Source organism: Rhinoraja longicauda, chromosome 8 (assembly GCF_053455715.1).
Source record: "Rhinoraja longicauda isolate Sanriku21f chromosome 8, sRhiLon1.1, whole genome shotgun sequence".
Lineage (NCBI taxonomy): Eukaryota > Metazoa > Chordata > Chondrichthyes > Rajiformes > Arhynchobatidae > Rhinoraja > Rhinoraja longicauda.
This window is the reverse complement of record NC_135960.1, coordinates 19,953,322-19,967,986: the sequence shown is the minus strand read 5'-3', so window position 1 is coordinate 19,967,986 and position 14,665 is coordinate 19,953,322.

The window sequence follows — 14,665 nt, the reverse complement described above, 5'->3', positions numbered from 1 at the left end:
ACAAAGTATTTGCAGCATTTTCTGTTCTTATTTTGGATTTCCAACATCGGCAGTTTTGTTTTCTAAGTTTCAATTATTGTTGAAGGGTTTATACTCAAGTTGTTTGGCAGCACAGGTTAATAACATAAGAGAATGTTAGTTTATTAATTGCTGCTTGTGAGCATGGGAGATGCTGGGTAAGAGAAATGAACAATTCTTCACTTTGCAATTAGTGACACTATCAAGCATAATAAGATTAGCAGCACTGCTGTCAAAGAGGATGCTGCAGTTTTGTTCTGTCTGTTTAATAATCACAGTCTCTGTTGGTGCCAACTAATGGATTGAACTGGATTAGTCATTGCAGTTTACATGTAAATGTATTATTCTACAGAACATGGCAGGCTAGTCCAGAACATTTACTCCAATTGTAATACAGAACAAGGAGATATTTTAGGGCTGACAAGCTCATCGTGACACCCAGTCAAGAAGCATAAGGCATTTTAATACCCACATCTTCCAAGTATATTCATGAGACAGACACTTACAGGAATAATCTGAAGACCTGTGGATGAATAGGAATGAATTTCCTTATGTAAATCGGCAGCATCAGGGATTCCCTCAAGTACTTTCCTGTGTTTGATTACTGTGGAATTGAGGATGGGGTAGGGATGGGGATAACTCAGAGCAGGAGAGGATTCATTGCTGGCTCCAGAGACAAACTTCTGTTCTGAGCCCATGGGAAAATAACTTGAAAATAAAAACATACTTTTCCTTGCCCTTCACTGGGTCTTGCTTTTCCTGGGAAAGCCAGCATTTTGTTTGGAACTGTTTTACATTGCCAGAGTGTGACTTTTGTATTTCAACAATATTTTTACTTGTTTTGGAATTATGGTGTCTAATGGTGCCCTAAAGGCAACTAGTAAAATAGTATGTAATTCAAGTGTAACATGGACACAATGCATTCCATATTGTGATCTTTTCAATATCATATTTCATCTTCATTGGCTGGAGAATGTTAACATTGACCAATATATATTCTGCTGCCGATAATCCATTTTATTTATTAATCCACAGAGTAAAATTTAATTTATGGTTATTTTATAAAATTCCAAACATACCCATCTGTTAAGCTTTCTGAATTGCCTGCACATTTAAATAAATTGTGCATCTATTTATTGTTAATATCATAATAAAATACAAGTTGGATGCATTTCAAAGCCAATGCAGTACTGGTCATTTTGGACCAATTACCCTATCCCATAAGTTTCCCACATGTTCATAAGTTGCCTTACATTAATCAGAGTGTGTGATAACCTCCTAAAAGAGCAATTAATTAAAATTCACACTGAATACAAATCCAATTCTCTTCTGAAGGTTATTACTGAATTTTCTCCCATCACCTCCGAGGTGATGCAATTCAGATCGTGGCATAAAAATAACTCCTCCTCTTTCCCCAAGCTCTTTGGCAATCATCTTAAACCTTTGTCTTACTGTTATCAATCTTGTGATGTTGGAAACAGATTTTTCTTAGCTGTTCTATATAAGCTCTGTAATGCTGCTAAAGAAATCATTTACTATTTACATGTGCAATGGTCCAGAAAAATAACTTCAGAATCAATTCTTTATCATTTATCCAAACAGGTACAGTAGAATCAAATTGCTGTCAGTGTGCACAATATCACAGAGTCTGAAGAAGGGTCTCAACCCGAAACGTGACCCATTTCTTCTTTCCAGAGATGCTATCTGTCCCGCTGAGTTACTCCAGCTTTTTGTGTCTTTCACAGAGCTAAGTACTGCCAAGGACATTTATTTTCCACAGTTAGATGTGAGGTATATTAATCCACTCTGTCTTTACAACATCACAGTTTCACTGATATGAGGACAATGAAATGATCAGTGAGCTAATAACTTTTGTTTTCTTAACCACAGGCATGGATTAGTAATAGCAGAAGTTGTCAATACCCATCATTGTTATGGAAATAATATAGAGTATGCTTGTGCAGAGTTAGACTCATACATTTTAAAAACAAAATCTGAAACACCACTTCACTAAAGGCTGAATTATGACAAAACCTCATTACTAATGTCAATATGAATATGGTAATTGGAGCTCTTATCTGCCAGAGAGCCACAATATATGACAGAAGAAATTATGAGCAATTAACACAAAGGACCCAATTAACTCAGCAGCTCAGACAACATCACTGGAGAAGGGTTTCGACCAGAAACATCACCAATCCTTGTTCTCCAGAGATGCTGCTTGACTGACTGAGTTATTATTCCAGCACTTTGTGGTTTTTGCCCAAGATTCCAGCATCTACAATTCCTCGTGTCTGTGAAAGAAATCATGATTGGTACGTTCGAAATCATGATTGGTACGTTCAAAATCATGATTGGTACGTTCGAAATCATGATTGGTACGTTTGAAATCATGATTGGTACGTTCCAAATCATGATTGGTACGTTCGAAATCATGATTGGAAGTTAGTGAATATGTAATAATGTCAATACCAATTATTTGTGAGCAAGTCTTCAATCTTACAAGTATGGAGTTACATTACTTCAGAAATTAATTAGTCAAAGATATTTAATAATCTTTATATTGTCTGAATTTTTATTTATCCCTCTTTAACCTGTTAGAATTGATATTTGTTTGCTTTTACTGAATAATTTGTATCATTTATACATTAGATTCTAGGTGTTTTAGTGTGAATCCATCAATTTGAGTGGGTGGAAAAATTCAATGTTACTTGAACTGCTCATACACACAGTGTACAGAGGGAAACACAATCATATATTAAAGCTAACCTTTACTCAATCTCAGTAAACAGTGGTGAGCTTTTGTCAGCAAGACAAGAATCAAGTGCCACCTACTGTGAATACTGGGACAAAATCTTACACATATCTACACATGCAATATCCTGTTCATTAAAAAAAGATATCATATTTATAACAAATTTTGCCGTATGAAATTCTGTGAAAATAAAATATCAAAATATAAAACACTTGTTATGATGTTATATGATAAAGAAAAAAGGTGGCAAGGTAAGGAGGAATCATTCTCTCTGTGTACATTGTACAATGCAAATTAACACCACTTATGAAAAATTGCCTAAAATTTTGTGGAAGTCTTCATGGTCTTCTGCCATAACCTTTAAGTGTCTTGCCCAGAGAAGGTGAATCGAGGACCAGGGGACATAGGTTTAAGGTGAAGGGGAAAAGATTTAATAGGAATCTGAGGGGTAGTTTTTTCACACAAAGAGTGGTGGGTGTATGGAACAAGCTGCCAGAGGAGGGAGTTGAGGCCAGAACTATCCCGGCATTTAAGAAACAGTTAGACAAGTACTTGGATAGGACAGGTTTGGAGGGATATGGACCAAATGTGGGCCGGTGGGATTAGTGTAGTTGGGACATGTTGGCTGGTGTGGGCAAGTTGGTCTGAAGCGCCCGTTTCCATGCTGTATCACTTTATGTCTATTAAGTGGAGGTCATCAGAATGTCCAGAAGAAATGTAAAACCAACAACAACATCAGGAGAATGGAAGAAACTCCCTCATGAGAGTTTGTGGTTTACATTTTGTGGTTAGTTGAGCAGTGACTGGGCCAGTGGGGATGGATGGGCAGGATCGTTGGCATTGGTGGTGTTATTTTCAACCGTTATTTCCATCCCTTTCAAGTCACAACAGCTTTTTTTTCTCACCTAGCTACAGCTAACAATGACCTGTTTTCTTTATCATTGTCACTGTCTTGCATATTTATAATTCATTTGTTCTATATCTCTATGCATCATCGTCTCTCTCTCTCATTTCCCTTTCTCGTGACTTTCAATCTAACGGAGGGTCTCGACCCGAAACATCACCCATTCCTTCTCTCCAGAGAATCTGCCTGTTATTCCAGTATTTTGTGCCTATCTTCGGTTTAAACCACCATCTGCAGGTCCTTCCTACAAAAGAACAATGACATTCTAAATAGATTTTGTACTGCTAGTGAAAATAAGATCAACAAATGTTATTTAAATGCTTATATTCAATGGAACTGTAGCATTTGTATAATATATTAAAATTTCCTGCCTTCCAGCAAAGCTTTCTGACAAATTACAAAGCATTTTAAACCTTTGAAATAGTTAAATAGAAGAATGGTGTTTGACTTTCTATCAATTTATCTATAGGAGTTGCTACACATCTGAAGAAACCAGCGATCTTGCAAATGACAGCATTTCCAGTGTATTAATGGGCAACCATCTGATTCACTGGCCATTGCTAAAGTGTTGGTTGCTAATATATTTGATTTCATGATGCCAATAATTATAATATTCAGCACAGTGATCAAACATTGCAACTGACCTTGATTTGTGCATTGTAAGTAAAGTTAGTTGACAAACAATGCCACCAAGCATCTTGTACTGATTTTCTGCACTTTTTTAATGAATATGAATGTTCTCATAACATCTTAGGTTCAGCATTGGGATGGTTTGGTTCACAAAGAAAAAGTGTCTGATCAACTGTATTCAAGGTTAGTTTCTAAAATATCGATTTTTCTTTCTCTCAATAAATGCAAATAACATTATACACCAGGGCTCATTGTGCTAAAACTGAATTTCAATGTCACTCCTGAGGAAAGAAGTAAATTTGACAAGTAATTTCCTCTTATAAATGACCAAGAAACAAAGAATGTAAGTTCCAAGGCTTCATACGAGGAAGTAACAAGAGAGAAAAATAGAGATGGAATATAATTTGCTCAAGATTTAGGTAGGAACTATTATCTTGGTCTGATGGTGTTGAGCAGAATAATATTTTTTTTCTCTGCCTATATCGTTGGAAGACAAAGTGATACTTGAAGATTTAATGTTGGTGAAAATGAGATAAAGCTGAATGGTTGAAAATTGACTTATGATTGTTCCTTCGATGAAATGATAATGGAAAAATAGTGATGAATGAAGCCTGCAAGCACAATACAGTTCAGTAGCTGAAAAGTAGATGGGAGACAAAGTGATTTCAAGCATGTAGACATGAATCTCATCCACACTAGTGATATTTGTTTGGGGGTAAAAGCTCAGGAGTGGACAAATGGCAAGTCTTGTATAGAGGCCCATGCATCAATAATATTGAGCTCTTCAAGGGCAACAAATGGTGAACAATTGATTTGTAGAATGATTGAACTGATTTACACATGCATTAGTCAGATTAGTCAAGAGAATTACATGATTCACTGTATAAATTAATGATATTTAAAAAAAATGGTGGTTTCATTTCTTAAATCCAGTGTCTGAGATCAGTTTTCCGTTTTTAGATTAATACAAGCTTCTTTTTTGATATTACAGTGACCAGTAGCACGGAAATTTCTTAATGTTACATTAGAATGCATATCCTCATCAAGGAGAATATCAAGAGATATTGACGATGGTCTGTAAAATTATGGGATTGATATTCTCCCTTTTATAATGGCATAAAACTCCTCCAATTGACAATAGCAGTAGACTAAGATGCAAAATCGGTTTTATGTGAGATTTTCAGCCTCACTTGTCTGAAAAATGGCAGGTTCCTTCACATACTATAATTTTTTTAATAAAATAAAAACAGAAGACGCTTCAAACACTCATCTAGTTAGGCAGCATCTGTTTCAGATTGAAGTCGAGAGTGTCCATCGAGAGTGTGCTGGCATACTGTATAACCACATGGTATGCCAGCTGCTCAGAAAAGGACAGGAAGACCCTTCAGAGGGTCATCATGACGGCCCAGAAGATCATCGGCTGCTCACTGCCCTCCCTGGAGCACCTGTTCAGCCTACGCTGCCTCAGTAGAGCAGGCAAAATAATAAAAGATCCATCCCACCCCGGCCACCGTCTGTTTGTTCATCTGCCCTCTGGTCGACGTTTCAGGTCGATCAAATCCCGAACAAACAGACTTAAGAACAGTTTTTACCCCAGGGCCATACGAGAACTGAACACTACCTTCTGCACTAGGCAACACTGTTAAAAAATCTTTTGTACTTAATATAATTGTATTTATTTGTTTTTGCATTTATTGCATATATGTTTTACGCACCGTCAGGATTGGCTATTTTTTAATTTCGTTGTACTCGTTGCAATGACAATAAATGAATATTATTATTATTATTATTATCAGAACTTGGAAAGTAGAAAATGCAGTCATAAGAGTGTTTATACTGATCCTGCTTCCCATGAATGTGTGGGACTTAAAAGGCCAATAATTATTTGTCCTCCCTGCATTTGGGATTTCAGGTATCCACGATAATAAGAGTCATATTTAATCCTCATCTACTAACCCAAGGTTATTCAATGCTGCTGCTATTGACCTCTACTACATCTATGTTTAATGTTTACTACTGTAGAAAGGAGTTCACCAAAGTCCATACTCAAGGAAACAAAACTTCTCCCATTTCACCTATCTTGGCTGTGCAAGGTCTCAAACCGAAACACCACTTATGCATGTTTTCCAGAGATGCTGTCTGACCTGCTGCATTACTCTGGCACTTGTATTCTTTTCACCTATTACTCACCAGACTTTGTCCTGCCCTACCTCTTTTCCTACTTTCTCTCCACCCTCACTATAATCAGTGTGAAGGCTGACCTGCTGAGTTACACTCGCACTAGGTGTCATTTTTTTGTAAACCAGCATCTGCAGTTCATCTCTTTGGCAATTGGAATGCCTCTTTCAGAATTACCTGCAAAGATTACACTTGCTTAGGTGTATAATGAACAACTGCAGCACCTACCGTTGGTAGTGAACGACATACTGAAACAAATAGGGTGGTTCTATTAACCAGTGATTACAAATCTGGCATTTTCTACAACACTCAGAAATAGCATTTAAATGACTCACAACACTTTTCATTTCTTGGCCCGTTTTGCAAATACAAGAAATGATTAGCATTATGATTATTCTTCCTGAAATAATCAGGCCTGATATTTAAACTAACTGCGAGAGTAGTAGGATTATTTACCCTACAGCAAAATCCCTGGAATGATGCTCACCACCTCTGCAAAGGCAGAGGGGGTAGAGGTATGATGTTCAATTATTTGGATAGTTTAGAATGTGAACATCATCATTCACGAGGGAAGTCAAATTACCCTATTCTTCTGGTAATATTTCTAACTACAAGTATATAGAATTGATTCTGTTCAATAAACAAACTATATGTTGCTATTAACATGCCAGCCATTTAAGTGGTCTAATTCGAAATCGATCTTAACGTACATCTTTGTCAAGTATTGACCACAACACAGAATGATCAGTGAGCTGCTGAAAACAAATTAGCGTATTTAACATATTTCATTAATTTTGGCAATTAACCTATCTAATTGCTGACAAACAATACTAATTTAGTACAGTTTATTTTTAAATTTCTGTTGAATAAATGCTTAATAGTATTGTTTGAAGATTTGACCAGTGGCAGAATTATTTGTATATCTTATACAGCACCATTACAGTAAATTAATACAATCCTGAAGAAGGGTCTCGACCCGAAAAGTCACCCATTCCTTCTCTCCAGGGATGCTGCCTGTCCTGCTGAGGTACTCCAGAATTTTGTGTCTATCTTTGGGGAAATTACTTTGTGTGTCATTTATTTTGAGGTTAAAAAAGGGTTCCTTAACAAGGAGTAAAGGAGCAAGGTAAAAGATTGGCCTGTGAATATATCTCTTCTAAAATAACTTTATATGTAATTAGCTTTATATGTTAACTATGACAAATAGTGAAAGCCTTGGAGAGAGTGGATGTGGAAAGGATGTTTCATCCAGTGGGAAAGTCTCGGACCAAAGGCCATAGCCTCAGAATAAAAGGATGTACGTTCAGGAAAGATGAGGAGGAATTTCTTTAGTCAGAGGGTGGTAAATCTGTGAAATGTATTGCCACAGAAGGCAATGAATATTATTAAGGCGGAGATTGATAGATTCTTGATTAGTACGGGTGTCAGGGTTTATGGCAAGAAGACAGGAGATTGAAGCGGAAATGATAGAACAGCCATGATGGTATGGTGGTGTAGGCTTGATAGGCTGAATGGTCTAGTTCTGCTCTTATAACTTATGAACAATGATGATTATTGATTTTGTGATTATGTCTTCAAACCCCACCCTCTATCCATGATGCTTTGATTCTTCCATCTAGTATATATTCTGTGGAGAATGCAACAGTAACAGTAATCTTATAACTTTCCTGATATAATCTGGTGATTACTATAGTTTAGAAACATAGAAAAATTGGTGCAGGTGAAGGCCATTTGGCCCTTCGGGCCTGCACCGCCATTCAATATGATCATGGCTGATCATCCAAAATCAGTACCCCGTTCCTGCTTTTTCCCCATATCCCTTGATTTCTTTAGCCCTAAGAGTTAGATCTACTGTAACTCTCTCTTATTTAGCATGTTGTAGAGGTCCAAGCGTTGTGTAAACACTCCATTTAATCATTAACCGATACAGCCCCGTCACTCACACGCGCATGCCCGAGTTCAAATTCTATTGGTAATTGCTTCATTCTCCGCCCACACATGATGGTTCACCTTCCGGACCCTGTGAATATTCGGCCCAGATCATGCCCGACAAACAACGGTTTAAAGCCAAAATGACTCAGACCGCCACATGAACCCCCCCCCCAGAACCAGAGTAATGGAGGCGGATAGGCTGACAAGTGAGGCAGCCTGATCTCGTGTACGTGTCTCCTGTGTCCGGGGTCACGGCTGGCAGAGTTGAGGGCAGGTGCGGTCGTGACGGTGGACGCCCTCTGCGGTGGGGTTGTGCCACCTACACTGGTTGGTCAATGTTCAAGTATGCTGGCTTAAGACAGTCCACGGAGACAGTCTCGTGCCTGCCGCCCATGTTGATGACAAAAGTCGTGCGGCCGTGTTGCAGTACCTTGAAGGGTTCCTCGTAAGGTCTTTGCAGTGTCGTAAGGTGGGAATCGCGGCGAAGGAAAATGTACTGGCAGTCCAGGAGGGCGGGTTGGACGTACGTGGTGGTGAGTCCATGGCGGGACGTTGGGACAGCAGAGAGCGTTCCACCTTCTCACGGAGGCGCGTCAACATGGTCATGGGCGGCTCCCGATGTCCTCGTGCCACCGGGATGAAGTCCCCTGGGACCGTAAGCGGGGCGCCGAGGAATTTGCCAGGTCCTCCTTTGGGGCAGTGCGTATGCCCAGCAGGACTCACAGCAACTCGCCCACCCAGTCCGGGCCCGTGATCTGTGCTTTTAGGGATGCCTTCAGGTGCCGGTGAAAACGCTCCATGAGGCCGTTTGCTTGCGGGTTGTAGGCCGTCGTGTGGTTCAGCTTAGTGCCAAGGAGCTGGGCCTTGCTGACCACAACTCGGAGGTGAACTGCGCATCTCTGTCGGAAGAGGTGTCTTCTCCGCCCACACACCAAAGCGGGCGATCCAGTGGACAGTGAAGGCATGTGCACACGTCGCAGTGGAGGTATCCGAGAGCGGGACGGCTTCCGGCCATCTCGTGAATTGGTCCACAATGGTCCGAACGGCGTTCTTGTGGCCAAAAGGCATCTGTAGATATCAAAGAGCCCGAACGGGGTGATGAGAGCCGTCATGGGGATGTCGTCCGGATGGACCGGTATCTGATGGTAGCCACGTACCAGGTCGGTTTTGGAAAAAACCTTGGCATTGTCCAGATTGGCTGTGAAGTCCTGGATATGAGGGACAGGGTACCGGTCGGCCATTGTGACGTCAGCAAATAAAAAACAAGGAAAACTCAACATGTCCCATAACTAAAGCATTGACTATTCCTCTTTCCACAGTTGCTGCAAGATGTATTAGGACCTTTTTAATACATTTTTAGTTATTTCAGATTTCTAGCAGCCACAGTTTCATTTTGTATTTACATTTACTAATTTGCTGTGTTGGCATTGATATCATTTTATCCGTGACTATAAACATTCTATTATCCCATAAACTAAAAAAAATGTTTGATATTTCTATTGGCCCTTTCATCCTGCATTAATATTATTTAACAAGTTCCTTCCTTTTCATTCCTCTTTTGAAGTTACTGAGCCCTGTTGTAATCCTTTGAACTCAAACGGAAGTGAAACAATTACATAAATGGTGCTAAGCGATTTCATTTTATTAGGATTTAATAAATAGGTCCTCAAAACACACAGGAACTCATTAACATTCACATTGATTAAAAACAGAAAACCTGTCTGATGTTCTCTCGAGTCAAGAATGTTAAAGGAAGCTCATTTTAACTGATTTCAGCATGGTTTACAGCACGATTCATATAATGTTCAAACATTTGCATTTCTCCTAGTCGAGCATTTGACTCTACAGTAGGCCCAGAAAATAAACATTGCCCTTACTTCAAATCATGAATGTTTTGTGTAAGATGTGCCGTGGAATACTGAATCAAGCACGAACCCAGAGTTCAATGGCAACAATTCAATTTTAGCTGCCATGATGATATGTTATTTTCCGTCTATATCCTGGACTGAAGAAGGTTATCCACTTATGAAGATTTTTTTTTCTGTAGATTTTTTTAAATGAAAGGAAAAAAACCATTATAATAATTGAAAGCTATGCCAAAGAAACATATAGATAGTTAATCACTTGGCCCAGCTACTCGCCTTTGTGTTGATACAGACTGCAATAAAATAGTGTCAATGAAGTTAAGCATTTTTATAGTGTTATTTCACTTCTGATTTTGAAGCATCTGATTGATAACTTGCGACTTAATAGATTTAGCACAATAAGCAAATTGAATTCTACAAGAAAAAAAAATGATGTGGCCTTGTGTTTGTTTCCGTGACTGAGGAACCGGTTGAATTGTATTTAACTCTGTGAAGTGACTTGCATTACTGTCGACCTCTGAGCCGAGAAATGCTAAATTGGCAAAACCAGAAATGAGAATAGAATTGAATTGAGTGTTTGCTCATCGCTCAAGTTTGCGGATGACACAAAGCTGGGGAGCAGTGTTAGCTATGAGGAGGATGCTAGGAGGCTACAACATGACTTGGATAGGTTAGGTGAGTGGGCAAATGCATGGCAGATGCAGTATAATGTGGATACATGTGAGGTTATCCACTTTGGTGGCAAGAACAGGAAAGCAGACTATTATTTGAATGGTGGCCGATTAGGAGAAGGGGAGATGCAACGAGACCTGGGTGTCGTGGTACACTAGTCATTGAAAGTAGGCATGCAGGTGCAGCAGGTAGTGAAGAAAGCGAATGGTATGTTGGAATTCATAGCGAGGGGATTTGAGTATAGGAGCAGGGAGGTTCTGCTGCAGTTGTACAGGGCATTGGTGAGACCACACCTGGAGTATTGCGTACAGTTTTGGTCTCCTAATCTGAGGAAAGACATTCTTGCCATAGAGGGAGTACAGAGAAGGTTCACCAGATTGATTCCTGGGATGGCAGGACTTTCATATGAAGAAAGACTGGATAGACTCGGCTTGTACTCGCTGGAATTTAGAAGATTGAGGGGATCTTATAGAAACGTACAAAATTCTTAAGGGATTGGACAGGCTAGATGCAGGAAGATTGTTCCCGATGTTGGGAAGTTCAGAACAAGGGGTCACAGTTTAAGGATAAGGGGGAGGTCTTTTAGGACCGAGATGAGAACGTTTTTTTTCACACAGAGAGTGGTGAATCTGTGGAATTCTCTGCCACAGAAGGTAGTTGAGGCCAGTTCATTGGCTATATTTAAGAGGGAGTTAGATATGGCCCTTGTGGCTAAAGGGATCAGGGGATATGGAGAGAAGGCAGGTACAGGTTACTGAGTTGGATGATCAGCCATGATCATATTGAATGGCGGTGCAGGCTCGAAGGGCTGAATGGCCTACTCCTGCACCTATTTTCTATGTTTCTATGAACCATTTGTTTATCTGTCTCAATTTGTGATTTTGCTGCTTGATCTAAATAGCTGAAGCTCCCAATCGAAGGTTCCCAATGCAGGATGCATATCAGGGTCATTCAAAGTAATTACAAACAGTGTAATTTCTATCTCTATTTGCGTTGTTAGCCATCCATTCAAGATCTGTGAGCAATGCACTTCTGGAATTTTTAAATATTTTCAACTACTCCTAAATAAATGCAGAAACAATCTGGTCTTTTGTAGCATTCCTACTTCAAAATATTTAATTTTATATTCTTTTTAGTTCTTCCACAATGGAGATTCAAAGATTCATACAGCCCTTTTGCCCAGCTAGCCCATGCCGAACACGATGCCCCATTTTCACGTCCCTTCTTCCTGCATTTGGCCAATATCCCTCTCAACCTATCCTATCCATGTACCTGTCCAAATGGTTTTAAACATTGTGATAGCACCTACATCAACAACCTCTTCCAACACCTCATTCTATATACTCAACACCCTTTGTGTGCAAAAGTTAACCCTTAGATTCCTCCTGAATCTTTTTCATCTCACCTTAAGCCTATGTCCTCTGTTTCTTGATTTCCTTGCTCCAGGTAAAAGATTGTGCATCTACCATATCTATTCCCCTCAGGTTCGATCCTGACTACGGGCACTGTCTGTATGGAGTTTGTACGTTCTCCCGTGACCTGCGTGGGTTTTCTCCGAGATCTTCGGTTTCCTCCCACACTCCAAAGATGTACAGGTATGTAGGTTAATTGAGTGGGTAAATATAAAAATTGTCCCTAGTGTGTGTAGGATAGTGTTAATGTGCGGGGATCGCTGGGCGGTGCTGACTCGGTGGGCCGAAGGGGCTGTTTCCGCGCTGTATCTCTAAATCTAAAAAAATGATCTACACACCTTGATGAGGTCTCATGTTCCTACGCTCCATGGAGTACAGTCCTATTGCAGGATTGCTATTTTTTAATTTCGTTGCACTTGTTGCAACGACAATAAATGAATATTATTATTATTATTATTATTATTATTATTATTATTATTATTATTATTATTATTATTATTATTATTATTATTATTATTATTATTATTATTATTATTATTATTATTATTATTATTATTATTATTATTATTATTATTATTATTATTATTATCCTGCCCAACCACTCCCTATACCTCAGGCCCTCAAGCCCTGGCAATATCCTCATAAATCTTCTCTGCCCTCTGTTCAGCTTGCCAATATCTTTCCTGTAGCAGAATGACCAAAACCGAATACTCCAACTGTGTCCCCATCACTGTCTGTACTATTATAATATTCTGAAGTAGTGAAGAGATTCTGGAAATGCACATTTCTCTTCAGATAATTCTTTTTGAGCAATTCCTGTCTGTTAAGAGTATCAGGGATTATAGGTGTAACTGATAGAAAAAGGAACAAACATGGCTATAGCTGCCCGGAAAGTGCCCTGCAGGGATATTTAATACTCCCAAATAGAATCTATAGGGTTAGAATAACATGTATGAACTTTTTGGGGGGAATTAGTGCATGTGAAGGGGTCTCTTCCAATGCTGTGTTTATCACAGGATTATATCAACCCTTGGGTAAAAAACCTGCAACCAAGTTAGTTGTACTCCAATAGTTTTTTGACTACTTCGTCTTTAGTTATTACAAGGAATAATCAGTCTGCACTTACGTTTGCATTAAAAAGACGGCTGATGCTGTTGTTGACAGAATAATACATTTTCCCCACAGAATTAAGAGGGGCAGTCAGGTTTTTCAAAGATTGCAAGGATCTTCCAGTTCTAAGTGATTATTCTCTCCGTAGTATTATTTTTAAAATAAATCTACTGCCTTCATGGATTACAAGAGATTAAAATTGATGATATGCAAATAGTGCACAATCATTACCAGCACATTATGCAGGTCCTATACTTGCGTTCCTGACACTTCTGCATTGCAGTCATTGCAATTTGGCATTTAAGCGACACCACTCAGCAATTGAAAAATAGCTGCCAACAAATAAAGGCTGCCCCCAACATATTAAACTCATGATTTTTTTACAAGAACTGAAGTTCAGCAATCAAACAGCAATGCAAACAGGTGGATGGGTTAACTAGAGACCTCGTTGAACAGACCACTGGAATCGTCAAGCTATGCTTGAGTAGGTGTCTGAGAATAAAACTACAAAAGGTGTCTCGCATGATTGCTTTCGCTGTCTGCTTACCACTCTTGCATCATGTGGAACCTTTATAGGATCAAAACCTTTGGAACGCAAGACGTAAAAAGAGGAATAGGACTAGTATCTGCTCTGCGCTTCAATAAGATATAAATATATCTTTTACATCAATGCCAATTTATCATCATCAATACCATATTCCTTGATTCCTTCCTGTAATATCCTCAAAAACAGTTAATCTCCATCTTGAACCATTCACTGAGCTTCTCCAGTCTAGCACGATAGGTAATTCCAAATATTCATTACCCGCTGGGTGAAGGAGTTTCTTTCCTTCTTACTCATGAGTAAGCTAACCCCTTATATTGAGACTATTCTAGACTCCCCAGCCAAGGGAATAACAACCACATTATTTCTGTCAAATCCTGTAGCAATTATATAGGTTTCAATAAGTTCATCTTTTTTCTCCTAAAATCAAGACAGTACAAGGAAAATCTATTTTATTTATTCACTAAGGAAGATACAAACAATCTCCCAGATGTTCTAGTGGCCAGAGATCCTAGGGTGACGGAGGAACTGAAGGAAATTCACATTAGGCAGGAAATAGTGTTGGGTAGACTGATGGGACTGAAGGTTGATAAATCCCCAGGGCCTGATGGTCTGCATCCCAGGGTACTTAAGGAGGCGGCTCTA